The sequence below is a fragment of the Manis javanica genome, chromosome 8 (genome assembly GCF_040802235.1).
Source record: "Manis javanica isolate MJ-LG chromosome 8, MJ_LKY, whole genome shotgun sequence".
Classification (NCBI taxonomy): Eukaryota; Metazoa; Chordata; class Mammalia; order Pholidota; family Manidae; genus Manis; species Manis javanica.
Window position 1 is genome coordinate 53,002,667 of NC_133163.1, and position 22,087 is coordinate 53,024,753.

The window sequence follows — 22,087 nt, forward strand, 5'->3', positions numbered from 1 at the left end:
AGATGAACTCCTGAGGAAAGCCCAGGTGTGGTACAAGAATGTCAGCAGTGAAGCACTGAGGTGAAGGTAAGAGAGCTGCTGAAGACTGAGCGAGCATTGCTGTGAGGCACGGTAGAAAAGGTAAAGGTTGTAGCAGAGGAGGCACTCGGGGAGGGGATAAAAAGCTGCCATCAGTCCTGGAAATGGAGGAGCTGGGGTAGGATGAAGGGATGGTGCTGGAGGCACTGACCCATCCTGTATTGAAAGCATACTCAGTGGTTGTAAATAAAATAAAGTCCTAGCAGCTGAAAGTTCTCCAAGGAGAGGAGCAGCCCCCTCCCCAGGTTACGCCATGGAGCACTCTATGCTCTGCCCTTATACTCAGGCTGAGGTGGTGGATTTGGGCTCCCAGTTTAGGCAGAAGCTCTCGGAGTCAATATCAGCTTGGCTCCTGCATCCATGGGACTTAGGGGTGGATGGAATTCTTCTGTCAGGATCAGAGATGGGAAAGCTGTCTTCCCTGATAGTGCAGCCTGCCTTGAGGCAGCGATTACAAAATGCAAATCAGACCTCAGGGAGTCACTCCCTTCTTGATTGGCTTATGGCTGCACTTCATGCTGTATGGCCCAATCCAGGTGATCTACCATCCTCTCCTGTTAGATAGCAGACATACGCTGAACTCCAACAGGTGTTACGAGAGCTAGGCATAAGAAATGCCATGTATACTCCAGAGAATTATGGCCCAGATGAAGAGATTTTCACTACTGGGATGAGAAGTATTGTGCTTCACAAGGCTGCCACATCTCTCTTTGGGTCTCTAGTGGCCATTCTTTCCCCTCACTTAGGGCACCCCCAAAAGCGAGGTGATATGTACAGTAGCAGACTTAGGAGAGGCTGAAGCAATGAGAATACAGAAAGAAATAAGGTCTACTACTCACAAGAAGAATTTAAAGGGCCCCATGAAGGTTACGAAAACCCAGATGTGGGTTGATTTAACAAGGGCAGGAGCAGATGGGAGGAAATTAGATGGGAAGTCAAATAGGATCTTACTAGAGCTATGGCAACAGAGCATATGGAAACCAGAGCAGCAGTTCCAGCCATTAAGACCAAAGAGGCAGAGGTCAGAGACAGAGCCATGAGTCCAGCCTGTGTGTTTGCAAGACTTCCTGCTGGAGAACGAGCCAACCTCACTTGAGCCCACACAGGAAGGTGATTGGGGAACACAGTTTGACTGAAGGGGAGGTCAAGTTATCTGCCTTGAGGGACCAGGGGGGGAACCAGAGGACACATGTTGAAATAGCTATCCATTGGTTCCCAGTAAACATACAATGTGTCCTGGCTCCAATGGACACAGGAGCTGAATGTTCCCTGATTCATGGGAACCCTGAGCAGTTCCCCAGGACCCCAACTATCATAGATGGGAATGGGGAGAAGACTATCAGAGTGAAAAAAGCCCAAATCCCTTCAAGAATAGGGCATCTACCCCCAAAAGTATATACTGTATATATAGCTCCTATACCTGAGTATATTTTGGGGATTTATATCCTGCAGGGGCTATGGTTGCAGACCACTGCATTTGAGTTCAGACTAAGAGTACATGTGGTGAAGGCAGTTCTGAGGGTCATGCTAGGTACCTGCCCATAGCTTTTCCTGTGCCTCAGCAGGTTACTAATACCTAACAATACAAACTGACTGGAGGGCATAAAGAGATTGGAGAAACTCTCTGGGAGCTGAAAAGGGTGGGTATTATAAAGCCCACCCATAGTCCTTTCAATTCCCCATTGTGGCCAGTAAAAATGCCAGATGAATTCTGGCATATGACTGTGGTTTACAGAGAACTGAATAAAGTCATACCCCCTATGCATGCTACTGTCTCTATTGCAGGCTTAATGGATACCCTCATCCATGAACTAGGAACATACCATTACGTGGTAGATCTTGCTAATGCCTTCTTTTCCATTGACATTGAGCAGGAAAGTCAGGAACAGTTTGCCTTCATGTGGGAAGAACAGCAATGGACTTTCACCATCCTTCCACAGGGATACCTCCACAGCCTCACCATCTGTCATGGACTTGTAGCCCAGGACTTGGCTACATGAGAGAAACTGCCAACAGTGCAGCTGTACCGTTGTATTGATGATGTCATGCTCACGTCTGATTCTCTTTCACATCTAGAAGGTGCAGCACCTAGACTGCTGCAACATTTACAGGAGAAAGGATGGGCTGTGAACAGTACCAAGGTTCAGGGACCTGGTTTTTCTGCCAAATTCTTGAGGGTCATCCGGTTTGGTAAGACCAAAGTTATACCAGAAGCAGTTATAGATAACGTCCAGACCTTTCCTACCCCTACAACTGTAGCATTGCTGCAGGAGTTTCTGGGTCTTCTAGGCTACTGGAGAGTATTTATCACACACTTGGCACAAATTCTGAAGCCCTTATACCATTTGGTATGAAAGGGCATCAGGTGGGACTGGGATGAGACATGTGCATTTGCCTTTACTACAGCAAAATGAGCAGTCAAGGCCATAGTGGCCTTGAGTATGATAGACTCATTAAGGCCCTGTGAGCTGAATGTTCATGTGACTAAAGATGGTTATGGCTGGGGTTTCTGGCAACAGCTTGAATGAACTTGCCAACCTATTGGATTCTGGTCACAACTCTGCAAAGGGGAAGAGGTATGATACACTTTGACAGAAAAACAACTGGCTGCAGTGTATCATGCCTTGCTGGATACAGAACCCATCACTGGAATGGCCCCACTAAAGGTAATAACCACCTATCCCATCTTGGGGTGGGTACAAGACTGGACCCAAAAACCAAGGAGTGGTATGGCACAAACTCCCACACTAGCCAAGAGGGGTGCTTACCTATAGCAGCATAGCGCTCTCTCTAGTAGCCCCTTGAGTGTAGAACTCCAACACTTATTGGGGCCAGTGACATATACTAGTGAAAAGCAGGAAGAACTTGCTTTTGAACCATTAGTAGCAGAGAATCCCTATCAGGAAGGAAGAGCCCCAATACCCTAAGAAGCATAGTAAACAGATGGCTCTAGCCATGGAAAGCCCCCCAAATGGAGGGCCATAGCTTTCCATCCTAAGACTTAGGCAATATGGATGGAAGATGGTGAGGAGAAGCACAGCCGATGGGCAGAGTTACGTTCCGTATCACTTGTGCTCAGCCAGGAGCCCTCCCCTATAGTTGTCTGTACTGACAGTTGGACTGTCTATCAGGGTTTGACCCTGTGGCTACCAACCCGGTACTATGCCAACTGACTAGTTGATCACTGACCCCTTTGGGAGCAAGAATTGTGGCAAGATTTATGGGCCTGTGGTCAGACTAAAATAATTACAGTATACCATGTGACAGGTCATTTGCCATTGGCATCCTCAGGAAATGATGAAGCGGATAAATTGGTGCAGATATGTTGGTTAGAAGGAAAGCCTGCCTCTAATGTAGCCCAATGGCTACATCAGCATTTGTTGCATGCGGGGCAAAAGACAATGTGGGCTGTAGCCGGTCGTTGGGGCTTGCCTTTGACTTTTGAAGAAGTTAGTAGAGCTTGGCAGGAGTGTGTCATGTGCTCCAAAAGGGACTTACACTGAGTTCCACAGCAACATGGGACAATAGCTAAGGGGCCTATACCCCTTGTCAGGTGGAAGATAGACTATATTGGGCCTCTACCTGTGTCAGAAGGATATCAGTATGCCATGACTTGTGTGGACACAGCTACCGGACTTCTGGTTGCTTTTCCTACCCGTTGTGCAGACCAGCAGATAACCAAAAGAGGCCTAGAGTGTCTCTTTGCTGCCTATGACTGACCACAGGTAATTGAGAGTGACCAGGACATCCATTTTACTGGACATACACTGCAAGAATGGGTACGACAGCTGGGAATCAAGTGGAAGTCTCATGTGCCATACAATCCTACCACAGCAGGCATAATAGAGAGGCACAATGATTTGTTAAAATCCGGACTAAAGTCAGATACCAATAGTCTGCGGGGATGGTCAGTCTGCTTATGGACAGTGCTACAGCGTTAGAATGAGAGACCCTGAAAGGGAGCCCTGAGCCCCATAGACATGTTAACACATATGGCTGCCTCCCCCATACAACTGCAAGTACAAACCAAGGAAGAATCACTGAAGCCAAGGTTTGGTCACCAGAATAATATCTTACTGCCAGCACCAACTGCACTGAACCCTGGAGACTCCATTGAGTGGACATGGCCTTGGACCTTTTGACACATGGACCAATGATGGCTGGCTCTCCTGGGACTTTGGGGACAAGGCCTGGAAGCTGGCCTCCTGTGTATTCCTGGAATAACAGCAGAGTGGCCGCCAAAGGTCACAGTAGTATATCCTGAATGGCTAGACAGTAGGAGCATCTTACCGGGGAGTTTTGTTTTATCATTATGGCCAGTGCATGCACCTCCAGTAGCACTATATATAGACCCTTCAGTAACCCCCATGGGGAAAGGAGTAAAAGTATGGTATACTAGACCTGGAAGGGACCCCCTTCCTGCTACAGTCCTATCACAGGACCACTCTCTTGCACGCATCCTACCTGATGGACGAGATTTGCCTATGTTGGTGGCATTATAACATGTGTCTTATTGCCCCTAAAGTCTTTGTGGATTGGGAATTTCCTCTGGCTTGAGGAGTATTATAATTTTTGTTACTAGATACCTCCTCTGGCTTGAGGACTATTGTAATTTTTTACCTGTATCAAAATCTTGTTGTATCTCAATTTTTGTTGTTATCTCTAAGTTGTTGTTATCCTCTGTTGCTGTTGTGGAACATAATTACAGTGCTCCAGCTTTCTTGCACGTGAACCATTGTGGAAGATTAAAAGCATGCAGATTATAAGATGAGATCCTGGATGGATGGAGTATTAGGAAGTTGGGGTCCCTATGGCCAGGATCCTCACTGAACTTAAACCACCTGATGATGTAACTGGCCTGTTGCTAGGCTACCACTTCCACATCTTTAGGTAATATGCTATTATTGAACTAAACAGAGAGCTCGGCCCAGTGCTCTGGGCAGAGGCAGAGACACTAGTGCTCGACCTACTGCTGGGAGAACAAGCCAGGTTCTTTCACCCCAAACAACGTTTTTCTGTCAATTTCTTTGGTCACATTGAATCCATAGTGAACTTGCATGGGGCTAAAACCCATTGGCAAGACACATGCTCATTCACAGAAAACAACTTTCCATCTCTTTGAACCCTGCACTGCTTAAGGTTGTAGCTCACCCAAAACTGTGCTCTACCATTCTATGATGATTCAGAAACTATGCGCACATAATAAGCCTGAGTTACCAATCAGGTGGCTTTAACACTGCTGTAGGTAGTCATTACATAAAAGACTGGAAGAACAGATTCTGACTTTGTATCTTTACTCCATTTTTTAAGATACTTTTTCATCACAATAACCCAACTGTGAAAACAGCAACACTATAAAATAAAACACGTATTTCCTAAAATATTGAAAACAGCCAAATCCATACATAGACAATTAGCCTATCAGAACTCTCACAAATAATAGTAATTATATTAACTCCAAAGAGAAAAAGAATAGGCCTAACTTCCTGATGCTTTTCCAAAAAGTTGGAAAGAATTATTGGTGCTCAAAACTACTGGGGCATCACAAATGCTTTAAGCATATCTTTGCATTTCACTTGAATATTTAGAATACTTAAAACATTGTTGTGATTAGTTTTCAAAACCAAGCCATGAATTAATTAGAAATCTAATCATTGTTATTTCAATATAGGAGAGATTTTTTTCCCTTTTTGGGGACTGCTTATAATTAACTTTTTTCCTGCTTCTCTTTCATGAAATATTTTATAAGTTATCAGGACCTTTAAAAAACTTACCTCTTTTCTAATTTTACTATGTTAAACTAATTACAAAATGAATTTTTTATTTCATAATTCTTTACCATTTTAATTCACCCTCTGGGTACTTAATTATAATTAATTCTGCTTTTCTTTCTCAAATAGATTTATGTATATTATCATATATATTAAATTTACAGTTCTGTAACTTTTTCATTTTTTGCTTTGCACACTGACATTGTGCACTTCATTAAAAACATGTAATTCCTTATCTACAATCAAGGCATAATTGCAAATCTTTATAATATAATAATATGCGTGTTCTTCATATTTATTATAAGAGCTCCACATTCCACTTGAAAATTCTGGAGTACATATTCTCTTAAATTGCAATATGAGAATACGATTTAGGAAATGCAAGTTCTTATGACAAAACCACTAAAAAGCACATGTGTCTGTTTTTTCATGTACTACCCCTCTAAGTCAAAACATATTTGCTCATCTATTTATTTTCGTCAATGTGAAATTTAGATTAATTTAGATAACTAACACAACATACAAAAGGACTGAGGTACTTTTTTATCTGAAAATGATGAACATCTGTGATAAAGATAAAGCATAACAGTCTGTTGTTAAACTAGAATCTTTGACCTAATTCACCTCTTCTAGAAAAAGATGTTTAGTATAAGTCACAAGGATAGACTTGAAAGAAATACAACTTTGCAAAAGTAGTAGCAGGACATGAAATAGTGGGACTAAAAAGAGGGGTTCTCTTCCCAGATAGTAAGTCACAGATGCTATTACGCTTTCCTTCATTCTACATGAATTTTGGTAACATTCTCCTAACTTGTACAGAATTCACACAGTCCCTTCGGGAGTTCACGGGATAGTAGTATCAGCCAAACTCACCAGCTCTTTAAGGGGAAGGGATGAGAAAGGGCTCTAGGGGACAAATGGAAGCATTCTGTAAAAGTTTGCTGGAAATTTCAGTGATAAGTGATCATTGCAGTCAGGTCATAAACTGCTTGGCACTATGATCCAAAAAATAAGGCCAAGCTAATGAAACAGCTTTGCAAATTGGTCCTTTCTCCCACGTAACTGATCATTAGATTCAGTAAAAATTGTTTGCTCCTACTTAGAGCCCTTTCTACTCTGCACAAAGTACCTTCTTAACTGGAAACTAAGTCCATCTTAAAAGGTCAACTAAAGCATAAAAATATTCAAAATGATCAGCAAGCGAACATTTTCTCTAAATTTTTTTTAATCACTCCCAAAAGGTAAACTTCCTCAAGTTTAGAACACCTTTGCTCTCTTCAGTGTTCTTACAGCCTAAAATAAGGGCTTTCAGCTGAGCACTGCGTACGGCTACTCACATTCTTCACTGTTAACCCTCTTAGCCCCCTCAGTTCTTCCACACTCTTTCTCTGTTCTTGTTCTACTTCTAATCCATAAAGGTTCTCACTCATGCTAATTTTATTAGCTTAGAACACTAAATTTAGGACACTTAAATGGGTCTTGGTCCATCCATTTCTTTTGAGCTTCAGGAAGGCAGAATCTTGTACCACCCCTAGAATGTAGCAGTAAAATAAATAAATAAAAATAATGGTCCTATAACTTCTACAGTTCCAAACCAGTCCTTTTTTGCAAGGGACTTATAACAGCTTGGATGTAATTCTCTCTGAGACATTGTGGGGAAAATGCAAGTTCCTATGGCCAGAATCCTGCCCTGACCCTAAACTACTTGATGATGTAATTGGCCTACTGCTAGGCAAATGCTTCCACACCCATAGGCAATAGGTTATTACTGACTGAATCACTATATAAAGAGCTCTGCCCAGTTCTCTGGGCTGAGGCAGAGACAGAGGTGGATTATAGACCTGCAGATTTATGGATGCATACATGATTCTAATGTTGAACTACTGCAGCGAGAATAAAGCTGGGTATAAACCCTTTTACCCCAGGAACATTCTGTTATCATTTCTTGGTCTCACTAAATCCATAGTGAACTTGACCAGGGTGGAAACCTTCAGGCAAGACAGATATTTTGCCTGAAATTTCACTGCTGTTGCAGAAACCTCAAGAGAGCCCATGGTACACTATGCTCAATCTCATGATGTATATTTGCCTTTTATTCCATTGTAAGGTCCTTGAGAACAGAGCCTCTTTTACTTTTATTTACTCAATACCTAGTACAGTGTCTGAAACAACAGAAATTCTCTACTTACCAAATTCATAAAAATATTAACTCAGTAGACCTTATGGTATGGTGACAATGCTCTCAGCAAAGCAGTATGGGAATTTTGCCATAGAAATGAGATTATATCTGAAACAAAGCATCCTGCTTTGCCAGAGAATTCAAGGTTAGAGCTTGTGATAAGGAAAATAATGGTCCCTAAAGATATACACACCCTAATCCCCAGAAATTTTGAATATGTTACTTTACATGGTACAAGGGACTTTTAGATGTAATTAAGTTTAAGGACCTTGAGAATGAGATATTAGCCTGGATTATCCAGGCTTGCACAAATTTAATTACATAATTTTTAAAAGGAAAGAATCTTTCCTGTCATAAAGAGATTCAACAACAGAAGCAGGATCCTAGAGAAGCTACACTGGTGGCTTTAAAGACGGATAAAGGGATTCTAAACCAAGGAATTTGTCAGGCAGCAAGAAAGAAATGCAGCCCTGTAGACACCTCAATTTTAGGCCAGTGAGATCAGTGTAGAGATTTTACAAAGCTGCAAGATAATAAACATGTATTATTTCAGCATCTAAATTTGGAATAATTTATTACAGCATCAATTGGAAACTAATACAGAACCTAAGTCTGCCTTCTCAGAGCCTGCATCCCTAGACACATCTGGTGTTTCTTATAATAAAATGGTTTCAAAATGTTTGTAATAACGACCAAAGTAAGCACACTGATATAAGTACTGACTATTTTGGTAAAACTCTTGGCATATTAAATGACAAATTCAAATATGACTAAAACATTCCTTCAAAATAAGATATCTTTACCTGTATCTGCTCATCCTACTTATTTTAGGCGTTTAGATTGAAAAAAAATTATTTAAGCTTGCTCAGAGATTTAGCAAAATACAAAGTAGATTGATCCATCTTCCTTCTTCTATAAACTACATGATACTTCAGTTATTTTTAGTGTGGGTAACACATATTACTAATATGCATAAAGAAATATAACTTCTATATCACCCTGGTTCAAATTAGAATTTCCCAGTTTCTCCTTATATCCTTTGCTGGATGTGTGCTGATTTAGATAGAATGTCCATGTGGTGTGCAATCTCACTTTACTCTTGAGAAAATTTTTAATATATGTCAACTTTATGAGTAGCTTATAGGCATGAATATTCCTTATCCCACTAATATCAAGTTCCCAAGCAATATTCTAATACTTTGTTTCATAAAAATAATATACTATAAAAGTTTTGCCTAAAAATTACCTTCTTCTAATAACTGTCACCGTAAGAAAAACCTAAGTCATATGTTTCAAGTTCAATAGAAAAGTGTCCTGTGTTATACAATTTTCTACTCAAAAGAAATCAAAAAACATTTCTGTTGAAGAAGTAATTGCATGCACACACCAAGATACCTGAATACTAGCTATCATCATTAAACAAAGTATTTCTTTAAATTACCCACTCAATGAATTCAGGGATTGAAATTAATGTCGGTCACTAATATGTAACAAAGGTTATACTTTAGCAAATTCATTTTTCATTTTTGCATGTTTGTCCATATGTGTCACATTGTGTAAAATAATTTTCAAGTTCTTTTTGGGGAGAAATTCCTTATCCCACTCTATCTGAAGGGTCGTGGAGCCACATGGTACCACAGAAGGAAATGATGAAGCCCAGGGGGGAAAAGGTCAAGGTTCCAAAACTCTGCCTTCCACCACATAAACCAGCAACTACCCCACATTTAGAATGTCCAACTCTACCTCAGAGATAGGAGGTTGACCCTGGATAAATTGAACTGAAAGGATCTAAACTTCAAGAGAGGGGTTGACACTGAAGACTGGAAATTTGGGAATTGAAGTTCTACTAATGTGCATACTAATGCTGAGACCCCAGCCCTCTTCCCCTTGCCCAACTTCAAGAAAACTGGGTACAGAATTACACTCTTTAGGCCCAATGACTTCTGGAGGGTAACATTCTTCAGATATTTATTTGGAAGTTGCCAAAGAGAAAACTGCAGCCTGCTGATGCAATAACCCTATGGTTAAGCCCACTTGTCCAAAGGACCTGCTTCTGCACGCAGTGCTCCAACATTTTAGTAACTCACTCTTAAAGATGCACAAAGAACAAGGGTCACCAGACCTTAGTGAAAATCTTCCAAAATAAAAAACAGAGACCAAAACAAACAACTTTTAATAGTGACTTCCTGGAAAGAATCAGAAGGCAAATGAAGGATACTTACTTTATTCTTCAAGATGCAATTCTGTATCTTTGGATATGGTTTCAGTAAGCATATATTTGTTTAATTTAAAATTTAAGATGTATATAATTGCCTAAAAGAAAACTGTTTTGCTTTCTTGTCTGGGTGATTACAGTGGCAGAAAGAGGTAGGTTGAGCATCAGAAAAAAAGTTCTCTCCATATTCCTGGGGCCAGACACAGCACATTTCCAGCATCTGTCAGAATTTGTGACCTCAAAAATCCACTGACTCCAAAACCCCTATTATTCAGTCCCTCAGCTATTTCATAACATACTAATTAGTACACCATATTTTCTTTCTTTGTGCAGCAGATGGTGTCTGAGACAGTTTGCAAGAGTTCTGCCTTCCAGAAAGATTTGATTCAGCTTGATTGGCTTCATGAATTGGTTATCAAGGGACAAAATGAAGACAAAAAGGATATTACAACTAGACTTTCCAGTTGGTGAACATATAGTAATCACATTATCCCAACCAATCTCATATAATATTTTCCTACATGCATATGGAACGTTCCATAGTAGAATAGCCAGATTAACTATCCCAATGGGATCAGGCAGCCCAGGCTCAATTTATTATGATTCTGAGTGGATTTTTACTAACTAACAGCAGTGCATTATAAAACAAAACATGAAATATTAGAATATTATACTTACTTTAATTCAGTAAGTCTTTTAAAATAATTTCTAATTGTAATGTTAAATTGTGTTTGTATCAGTTAAAAATAAGCATCTATATTTCCTTATATATTCTGAATACTTGCAATTTGACTTTTAGATTCCTGTTATCAGTTAGGGCAGGCTAATTGCTATAATAAACAAATCCAAAAATGTACATAGCTCAAAATACAGAAAAAATTTTTTCTTGCTCAAAGTCCAAAATGGGTGATGAGCAGGTCTCTCCCACTGGTGACTCAAAGATCCAGGATCCTTTCTTCTTGTGGTTACACAATCTATAATATGTGGCTTCCAGAGTCAAGATGTGTCTGCAGTGTGATGAAGAAGATGAAAAGGCCAAGAATGCATGCATAGCTGTAACATCTATAAAACTTATTGAAACTGAGATACTTTAAGTCATAGAAGGGCCAGTAATCAGACGATAATAAGTGTAATCCTTAACTGTCCTAGAAAAACTGATGATGGTAACCTGATACATGGGAGATTTTACAGACCAGACCTAGGAGTGGTGTATTTCACTCCTGCTCACATTCTAAGTTATCACATGACCACTCCCAACAGCAAGGTAGACTGAGAAGTATGAAGACAGCATATCCCTAGGAAAAGAAAGATATAGGTTTGATCAAGGTTAGTCAGCCAGCCTGACTTTGCTGCTCCTTTTTTTTTGCCATACTTAAGTTTAATAGCAAAAATTCTACATAAAAACATTCAGTCACTCCATAATACTTATATAAAATCCTTGTTCTCATGGAGTTTATATTCTAGTGTGAGAAATACTGGTAGACAAATAAATCCATATATAAAGAGTAAAGTGTCAGGGAGCTATACATTCCATGAACTAAAAAGTAAGTCTGGAAGGAGGTAAAAAGTAAGCAGGGTAGTTTTTAGATTAGAGTCAAGGAGAGCCTCACTGTGATATGGAGCAGAAACTTGAACAAAGCATAGGAGGATTTGGAGTAAGAGTTTCCAAGCAGATGAATGAAAATTGCTCAGTCAGAAATTGTTTTCTCTTCCATTTAGTTACGTCTAAAAAATAATCATGATTAGCACTACCTACTGTGTTGTATTTTCAAGAAATACTTTAAAAAATTACACTTCATTTTTTAGCCTCTCTGAGAAGTTATAACTAAAATTTTTCATACAATTAAAGTTTTTCTCTTTAACACAAAATTATTTTATTTTAAACCCTTACAACAGAAGCTCATCACAATAAATAACATATTTTACCCTTGATTTTTCAAAGAAATAACATGACATTTTATATACTATTATTTTCTATTATAACTAACAGAAATCCAACCTAAATTAGTTCATACAAATAATGGAGTTGTATTGGCTTACAAGACTATATATATGAAATCAGGAACCTTTTCTATCATCAAGAATTTTCTTCATTCCTTATTTAATTTCTCTCTACATTGACTTCATTTCTCTCACTTCAGATGACTTTCTTTAAGTCCTAAGAGGGAGCATTATGTGGCTTAGAGTATCAGTTATTATTCAGCCTCCAGCTTTCATTATCTTACTATTAGAGTACTAGAGGAACTAGAAGACTTCTCACTCCCTTGTACATAACACAAAGAAGTGTTCTGATTGGTCTTACTTGAGTCACATGCCCACCCCTTGAATGAATCCCTGTAGCTCTGCTTAGTTTCATCAGTTGAAGTCACCGCAAACTAGTTTCCCAACAGAAGAGACATACTGTTTATAGAAGAATGGGAAAGTATTTCTGGACAGACCAAAACAACAAATGCCCAATCCAGCCATCATTACAAATGCTGATCATTATAAGAAAGGTACCTACAAAGTACTAGGTACTATGTAGCACAGACATCAGAATCAGATGGACTTGAGAATGAACCCTGTTTCTACAGATTACTAACTGTGTGACTTTGGGCATGTTGGTAAACTTCTTTAAGCTTAGTTTCTTTGTCTATTAAATTCTGATAACAATACTACATATCCCATAGTTGTTAGTACAAATTAAGGGAAGATTTAGTGAGTGCTCAATAAATGGTTGCTATCATTTTAATTTCATGTTTTTCAGTGGACTCTCACAACAGGCCTATGAAACAGATGTTCATGCCCTAATTATAGACAAAGAAAATGAAACTCAAAGAAGTTCAGTGACTTTGCCCAAAGTTACACATATGCTAAGTGTCAGCTCTAGAATTGGGTTCAAATCCCAAGTCTGCAGGATTTCGAAGCCCATCTTCTTTCTACCATACTACATTGCCTCAGTTATTATGCAACTCCTTGTAATAGTCTTCAGAGGTGTAACTTCAGGAGAAAATACATTCCCAGCCCAGGGCCTTCAACCTTTGAAGCCTAAATCAGTCAAAGGGAGAAATAAAGTGGGAGAAACCCATTTATTGCTTACAAACAGTTGTTCTCTACTTCTTGCCTGTGTGTCTTGTGACCCAGCTGCAAAAAGGGATCCCAACCAACCTCTCTGGTCCAGATATGCCCTCGCTTCCCAATGTAATCAGCTATTGATATGGAGATGGAGTACTTCTCTCCACCCCTTGGAAACACCTATTGATATGGAGATGAATTAAAGCCAGGCAAGAGATTCTGGAAGTATTGCAGTTTACACACAAGAGGCTACTGAGGTACAGAGAATTATTTTTCCTTAAATTAAATGACATCCCCCTTGTCCTCTTTATAATGGACTTTTATGCCCTCAGCCATGTAATCTGTCAGTTTCTGTTACTGTCCTTGAGCTGTGACTATGGAAAGAATGAAATGGTTAAACAGAAATTCAGTTCACTGTAGAAAACAAATGACACCAGAAATTCTACAGTTTAAGACTCATTTTATGAGCTTAAGTTTTTATCTTTGAAAGCATGTTATATTCTCATTAGATAGCTATTACTGTGGAAACTCAGTTTAGAGACCTGAACTCAAAGCCCAGTTTTAGTACCTGAATTTTGGTTTCATCATTAGTAAAGTTGAGATGTTGTCTACTTTACAGAGTTGCAGTGATGACTAAATAACACAGGGTATGTGAAAGTGTTTTGTAAGGTATAAAATACTAAATAAATAGCAGGCATATTATTGATAAGATTAAAAATAAAACATATCAATTCTTTAAATCTTAGGTCCTGTATTGAGGAGCTTTTAAAAGAAGAGCCTGGGCCCTGAACACTTAAGGCTTGGAAAAGGAAAGTAAGCCTGAAGCAAAGAAAATGCAAGGAAAGGGGAGTCTGAAGACACCCAAAAGACAAGCAATTCTTTTTAATTCTGCCTGTGGCCATGGCAGTGCCTACTTCCCTGTATATAAAACATAAATATTATGTAGGGTTAAGAGGGAAAGGTCCTCTCCAGCACACTCACACAAATTTAACTAAACCACAGCTAATTAAAAAAAAGTACAAGTTCAGAAACAATTTATAGTACATATTAAAACTTCCATTTTAACAGGTGAACTTTGTGCATTTGCAAATGAAGAAATTAACACCAATAAATTGCTTTGGATACAGTATTGTCAGTTGGGTGCTATATTAATTTACTGCACTAATTAACTTATTGTCTCACACCAAATCAATATGTCCTCTCTGGGATTAACTCATATTACCATGGACTATATATGACCCACCTTAACTCTATAAATATTCCTCAATATACAGAGAGATATTTTCAAGAACTTGTTTATGGTGCAAAAATTTCCATTATATGAACTATTATTCCAATGCATGTGATACCATGTTGTTCTAATTTCAGCATTCCTAATTTAACTAGCTTTTACTTGGAATTTTTTTTGGTTGGAAGAAACAAAGACATACTAAGTCCACTACATATTTCAAGGATGGGTATTAGTAAAAAAATGGAGATCTCACAGAATTCAGGCCTCATTGGAACAGGAAAGGGACTAGAGATAGGAAGTTCTTTCTATCTCTTAAAAATCAGAATTTCTTTGATCTCTGCCTCTCTTTTTTAATTGCTTCTCCATTTTGCTCTACCCCATGTGCCAGTCTTCTCTCAACTTACTTGTCTAAACTATAGCTCAGTATGGCTACCTCAGCTGAATTTCTGTGACCCTTATATCTCAAGTGCTGGTGACAAACAGCAAAGTATTACTTCAAATCTTGGAAAACTTAATTGTCTAAACCCATTCTAATTGATTAGTTTGTCTTCGGTAAGTTGTTTGTTCCAGATCCAACCAGTGAGAGGCAGATGAAACATGTGGTGCAAACATGATGACCTAGCTTTTCCCTACACCAAAGGTTGTAAACAGAGCCAGTTCATTTATAAGAGGGCATGAAAACCTTCTGATTTCAAAAGGCAGCATATATTTAGAAAGTTACTTCTCTCTCCACTTGTTAGAAGTCACTTAAAAGTAACAAGAATAAGAAACAGAAATACATATCCATATTCAACAAAAATCAGACAACTAAAACCACAAATAGATGAATAGATGAAATCACTACTAAAAAGTATTAGAGATCAAAGAGAAGTCTATAAAAATGTGGAGGGAGAATATACAGTGCTGTTGATCTCAGGAAAGTAAAATATCCAAGATTAAAGGCCCTCCATTTCAGTTACACTAAAATCCCTTATTTCCAACTGAACAGGCTGGCAATATGAGCTTTCAAGGAAGCAATTTGGTTTTGAGAATAAGAAGAGACAGTTCTAGGAGAGAAATGACTAGAAAAGGTATATTTGTAGAAATTTATCTTATGGTGATCAGCAAGGGAAAAAAGAAACAGCATTAACAGCCCCACAGCTTCATTTCTCCTTTGGCTAGGAAGAAGTCAAGGCTAAAAGAACCCAAATACAAATCCCTAGGCAACAGAAAATTCTTACTAGCCTGCATTCCAGGTCTGGCATCTTCATATAGAAAAATTTTACAAATAGCTCATCTGGGAAGAACTCCCTTTATTCAAAGATGAGTGGTCAACAAGGATATAGTTTAAGATATATTCAAAAACAATACATGAGAAAAAGAAAAGTGGGGAAAAGCAAAGCAAAACAAAACAAAATTACTCATGAGAAAAATGTTTCCATGGGGCAAATAAAAATTGTAACCAAATAAAAATGGCACTAAGCTACCTACCAACAAAAAGAAAGGAAATATTACTGATAATGTTTAAGAAAGAAAAATGGAAAAAATTAAATTATCACAGAAATGAAGGTGAAATTAAAAGTAACACACACATATACAAACAGAAATAGTAGACATGTTGAAATAACAATAAAGAAATAGAATACAAGTATAAAAAAATGTCAAGATGGAAGGGAAATAAAAATATGCTGTATGTCATTTATGTCTAGGATCAAATATATAATTTAAGCTGGCAAATTAAGTGTAACAGTTATAAACAAATATGGTGACAGAGAAAGAAATGAAAGGGATGGCAAAACATAATCTCATTGATCAAAGTTACAAGCCCACAGTAGCTAAAAAACAGAGGATTGAAAGCATTATATTAAAATGTCGTTTTAAAGATAACCACCAAACCAAAATATAAGATTTTCAAATTAACAAAAAAACACAATTCTCAAAATAAAGAAATTCAGAAGGATAGTGAAAGGTCTCAAAAATTCAGGCTAAAATATATAAATTATAACAAAATGAAAGACAGACATAATACTAAATATATTTTCCATAATCATAAATGTAAAAGGCTGTTTATCTATCAAAAGAAAAGTACTTTCAGAAAGCATCAGGAGAAAAAGCATGGGCTATATATAATATGTACTTCAAAAACACTAATTCAGAATGGCTGAAAATAAAAGGCTGGGCAAAGGCAAACACAAATAATTTAATATTAAAGAAAGTTTAATTCAGAACAAAAATATATTAAATCAAAATATAAAATGTTTTATTCTTAAAGAACACAATTTGCAATGAATATGTTACAAATACCTGTGTATCAAATAAAATAACACAAGCAGTGCAAGACGGCTCTGTGAGAAGACCCTGACCACACCTGCTTCCCTGGACACACTGGCTCTACTTCTACACAGAGCAATTCCTCCTGAAGAACTGAAGGATGACTGAGCAGTTTCTGTATAACAAATGACAGAAGGACCACATAGAGAAGGGTAGGAAAGATGGACACATGGTAATGGTTATCTACTAGCATAGAAAGAAATTACAAAACTTCTATTTATATATATTATAAATACAAATTTATGATATATATTCTATATAATTTCATATAAAATTTTAATTCTTATTTTTGTTTTATGACTTACAAAATTATATTTGTGTAGAACAAGTATATAACATATATACATATATATTTATTGAGGGTATATAAGCAAAAATATATTGTTGATGGGGGTCACAGTCAAAAAACTACACTGTACCATGTTGCTTTGCCATGACATAGCATTCTTTCCAAAATACATAATGTATATGCATATTCACACACAGAATTAAAGAAAGAAACCTTCTAGGATCTTTGTCTACAGCCAGTAGATGATAAAACTTAACACAGACTGGCCTTGTTCTGTTCCCTCATAGGTGTAAACTAGGAAATCCTCTGCCTGGAGGCCTTTTCTCTAGAACTTTCCTCTGGGAGCTTCCAATCATAAATGCTATATTCCAGGCCTGCTATGCCTTCATCAACTTAGGTTTCTAGTTTCTCCATTAATGTCAAAGATAGTTCAAAAAGTGCCAGTTGGGACTCCAACATACATTATGTATGATATCAGGAATAAAAGAAATTTAAAGAAACAGAGAAACACTTATTTCAGGTATTTTGGAAATATTTCTTATGAAACTTATTTGAACCAAATTCCAAAATTAAAGAAAAAGTCTTGAAAAACAGCAGATTTTAAAAATAGATTCATGAAAACCTTTTGCAATGTTTCAGCATAGACATAGCAGCTGATCAAAGCCAGTTCTTGTCGCCCTTTGTTAAAAACAGAAATAACCAATTAGAACAGAGAACTAAGCAAATGGCAAGAAGTCAGTTAAAAAGAATTAAAAGAAGCAGCAGGGCATCATCAGATAAAGAATAAAAGGCATATGAAGGAAAAGGTAACAATCTCATGTCAGTTCAAACTGAACAGCCTATTCACAGCAGCAAACTCTTCTAAGACTTAGAAGGGAAAGGACTATTCAGAGGAAGCCTATTGGTTTAAGTCATCCTCAAATAAAAAACATAATTAATGCTGATAATGTAAACAGAACACTGAGAAAGTCAAGAATAAAGATCAGTGGGCTATTTTGGGGATCCAAGAATGATACACCTCAAAAAATCAAATTATCACTTTATTATATCCATTGCTCTCGCAAGGCAATAAAAATGAAGACAATAGTACTTGCTTCATCAGCATATATACTAATATACTAAAACTGAAATGAGACAGAAAAGATTCCTATAACCCCTGTGAAAGAACGACAAACAAATTCTTAAAGTGTGTTTCATATTTTTCTTTTTTCTTTTTCTCAAAAAGAAATGTGGGAAGGATGAATCAGAAACTAATGAGGTTAGTTAAATAGATGGGTTAAGTAGGAACAGAGTAGAAGGGGTTGTGGAGAACAAAGTCACTGTTTTCTGAATATATACTTATATATAGTTTTGAAATTGACTTTTTGAATCATGTTGATTTATGTACTCAAAAAATATTATTAGAAACACTAGAAGAATAAAACCTCAAGTAACAAAAGCAATATTACCTAACTATATCCCAAATTTTAAAAAATAATAAAACAACCACACTGAAGGGGAAAAATAGAACTAACATGAGTAACTTTTGAACACAGTAGTTTGCCCATATACCCTGAGTCTGGAGCCAAAGAGAACTATAAACAAATATGGAACTCTAATTAGGGGGTCTGTTTTGATGGCAGTGTGAGTTAGTAATTCTGAAGCTACCTTCTGTGCTTGTAGAACTGAGAAAATGATTAAATATGTAGATTAAAGAAGCCAGATTTCTCACTGTTGGAGAAGAAGTTACAAATATGGAAAATAGAAAGCTAGAATGAATCCTGTGGTGCTGAACCAAAATGAAAGTTATCAGTATAAACTCAGAGATTTTAATGGATGGATAGAAAGATGATAGACAGATAACAGATAGATAGATGATGATAGATGATAGATAGATAGATAGATAGATAGATAGATAGATAGATAGATAGATAGATAGATAGACAGATAGATAGATAGATAGATAGATACAGATAGATAGATAAATATAAGAGAAAAATTGATGTATGTAGATGTATTTGTATTTCTTAGCTCTGCCTGTTGAAAGGGCCTAGAAGCAAAAATACCCCAGCAGTAATGAGCATCCCCTAAATACTGATCTTGGTCTCTAAATACCATCCCCCATTGAAAGGAACTGGCCTCCATGGAAATAGAATTGACACTTAGTGTTGAGCCAGGGAAAGTAAAAGGCAAGCCTACAACATTATGTTGTTTCAGAGAGTAAAACAATGCTCAAAAAAAGGATAGAGATATGCTAAATGGAAACAGAAGCCAGTTGGAAGGGTTTCCCACTTAATAAATATGAAACGAATTCAGCATTAAAATAAAATGGAGATAGTAATAGAATACTGAGGGGATAAAAAGAAATCTATGAATCTATAGTTGTATAAAAAAATAAATGAATAAGTAAATTAATGGTAGAAGGAAAAATTGTTTCCCTATTTTACTAGTAAATGGAGAGAAAATAATGAAATTATAAAATCATCAAATATGTTTAAATTTAGCCAGCTGTACTCTGAAAGCTTAATGAGAACAGACATAAAAGTAGTGGCATCCACATAAGTAAGATAAAAGAGCTCCTGTTTAGCAGATAAATCAGCAAGAACATCACCACTGGCTTCTGTGGTGATCTCAGAAATGTGGGATTATACTTTAATAACTTATGCTTCTTGGATATTTAATAATTTCTAATATATCACTGATCACTTTATCATTTTTCTATAAGGTTACCTGAATATGTCTCAAATTCCCTTTGCTCCCATGGCACTCCAAAAACCATGAATCATCTATCTACCATATGTTAAATGTTTACCATTTTCTTTTTGCCAGAAGGTAGTTCCTATTCAAAGCTATTAGGTTAGCCACCTGGGAAAACAGATCACTAGGCCATGAGGATGACTTGATGGCTGCATATTCTATGATGATTACATGTCCTACACAGAAAATGTCTTTGTCGTTTTAAAGAAGCCATCTACAAACAATATTGAATGAGGATTCATTCAAGAAGCATTTGTAAAGGTAGCCATGGGCATACCTCCTGAGCTACAGCTAAGCAGTTAGAATCTTGATATGAGAAGCAAAAAGTAGGAAGACTCTGTAAGTAGGAATGACAGAGAGATGCTGAACATTGCCTAGAAGTAACTGAGACTGCACAGTACCACGGCTGAAATTACAAAAGAGACTGTAAATGCCATATGGGCCTAACCAAGGAGTCATTTGCTACAATGGTAATGGAGATGAGATGATTAAACTGTTAAAGTATTTACTAGACTCACTAGGGGACATCTGTTCTCTGGCTAATACTTTCTGCTATTCTTGTCAATGCTTAAGGGTAAATAGGGAAAAAATCTCTATATAAAAGCTGATTGGGTCTCAGAGAATAGACTAATTAAGTCTTAGGATTTATTCACTTTGCTCTGGGTAGGACAAATAGGAATCTGGTTTACACGAAATTTCCAAACAAAAATAATTCCAAACAAGAATTTTTTTTCTGTACTAATAATTATTTTTGCTTTGATTTCAGGCATTAGTAGGTGCTTTCATGCTATCATGCAGCTGCTGTCTAGAAAGGACAAATGATGGTCCTATGCCAGAACACCTCATGGTCAGACTTTCTCAAGAAGCAGAATGATGAAAAGAAGTGATGATAAATTCTGACATGCCCTTCCAGCCTGCTGACAGTAATACAGACCTAACTGTTATTAAAATGACCACTGGAGGTGCCATGACCCTGAAATGGGAGGCTCACTTATGCAACAAACACAAAAAGCACCATCGCACAGAAATGAGTACTTCTTGTATATAACGACAAATTGCTTCTAAGAAAATCCAACAACAGGCAGTTCAACACTTAACTAGTGCTTGATTTGATGGGCCTGGATAGCACCAGTCAGTCAGCAGCAATCATAAATTTAATTTTCTGACATGGGGTGGGTACTCTCCCAAGCCTCAATCCTAGAGTTCAGCTTTTGTGTTGGATAGGATACCCTGCCTAACTCTCTATTTTTGATTCAAGAATCTTCCATTGTTTCTTTAATAATAATAAAAGAAATATTCCCACAATATCCAATATTTGGAAGCAACCCAAGTGCCCAGAAATAGATGAATGGATAAAGATGATGTGGTACATAAACACAATGGAATATTACTCAGCTATAAAAAAGAAGGACATTTTGCCATTTGCAACAATATGGGTGGACCTAGAGGGTATCATACTAGGTGAAATAAGTCAAACAGAAAAAGACAAGTACCATATTTCATTTATATATGGAATCTAAAAAACAAAACAAATAAACAGAAAAGAATTAAACCCATAAATACCAGCAACAGGCTGTTGGTACCATAGGGGAGGAGGTGAAGGGAATGAGTGAAATAGATGAAGGAGATGAAGAGGCACAAATTTCAAACTATAAAATAACTTAGTTATAGGAATGGAAGTACAGCATAGAGAATTTAACCAATATTATTGTGATATCTTGGTATGTTAGCAGATGGTAACTACACTTACCATGGGGAGCATTTAGTAATGTGTGTAATTATCGGGACACTATGTCGTACATCTGAAACTAATATAATATTGTAGATCACCTATATTCCACTAAAAAATCACACACACACAAAAACAGAAAAGAAATATTCTTGTGAAAGCCAAAATCAAACTGAAAGAAACATTTGTGGTATGTCAGTTTTTACATATCTGCAACCTTTTTTAAGTTTTAATTGTAAGTAAATATATACTTTTGTATTCAACTCTATATTCATAATTTTAAATTATTTTTCTTAGAGGTAGCCCCCAAACTGAATAAACTTCAGGCTTCATGAAACCTAGAGCAGTTGGCTATAATTCTGGGATGTTTGAAAATGACAGACTGACCTCGTTTCCCCATGGGTTCAAATATAGTTGAGGATATCTGGATTGAAATGTTATTTTATCTGTGAGATCTTCCTCTGAAGAAAACTGCATATAACTGAACAAATACTA

At 37.2% G+C, this 22,087-nt stretch overlaps 1 non-coding gene across 1 annotated transcript; it reads left to right on the forward strand.

Moving 5' to 3' along the window:
• Nucleotides 1-18,226: 18,226 nt before the first annotated feature.
• LOC118972062 (U6 spliceosomal RNA) lies at nucleotides 18,227-18,330 on the forward strand. Its single transcript, XR_005060871.1, has one exon. It is a non-coding gene; the product is annotated as a U6 spliceosomal RNA (small nuclear RNA).
• Nucleotides 18,331-22,087: the final 3,757 nt, after the last annotated feature.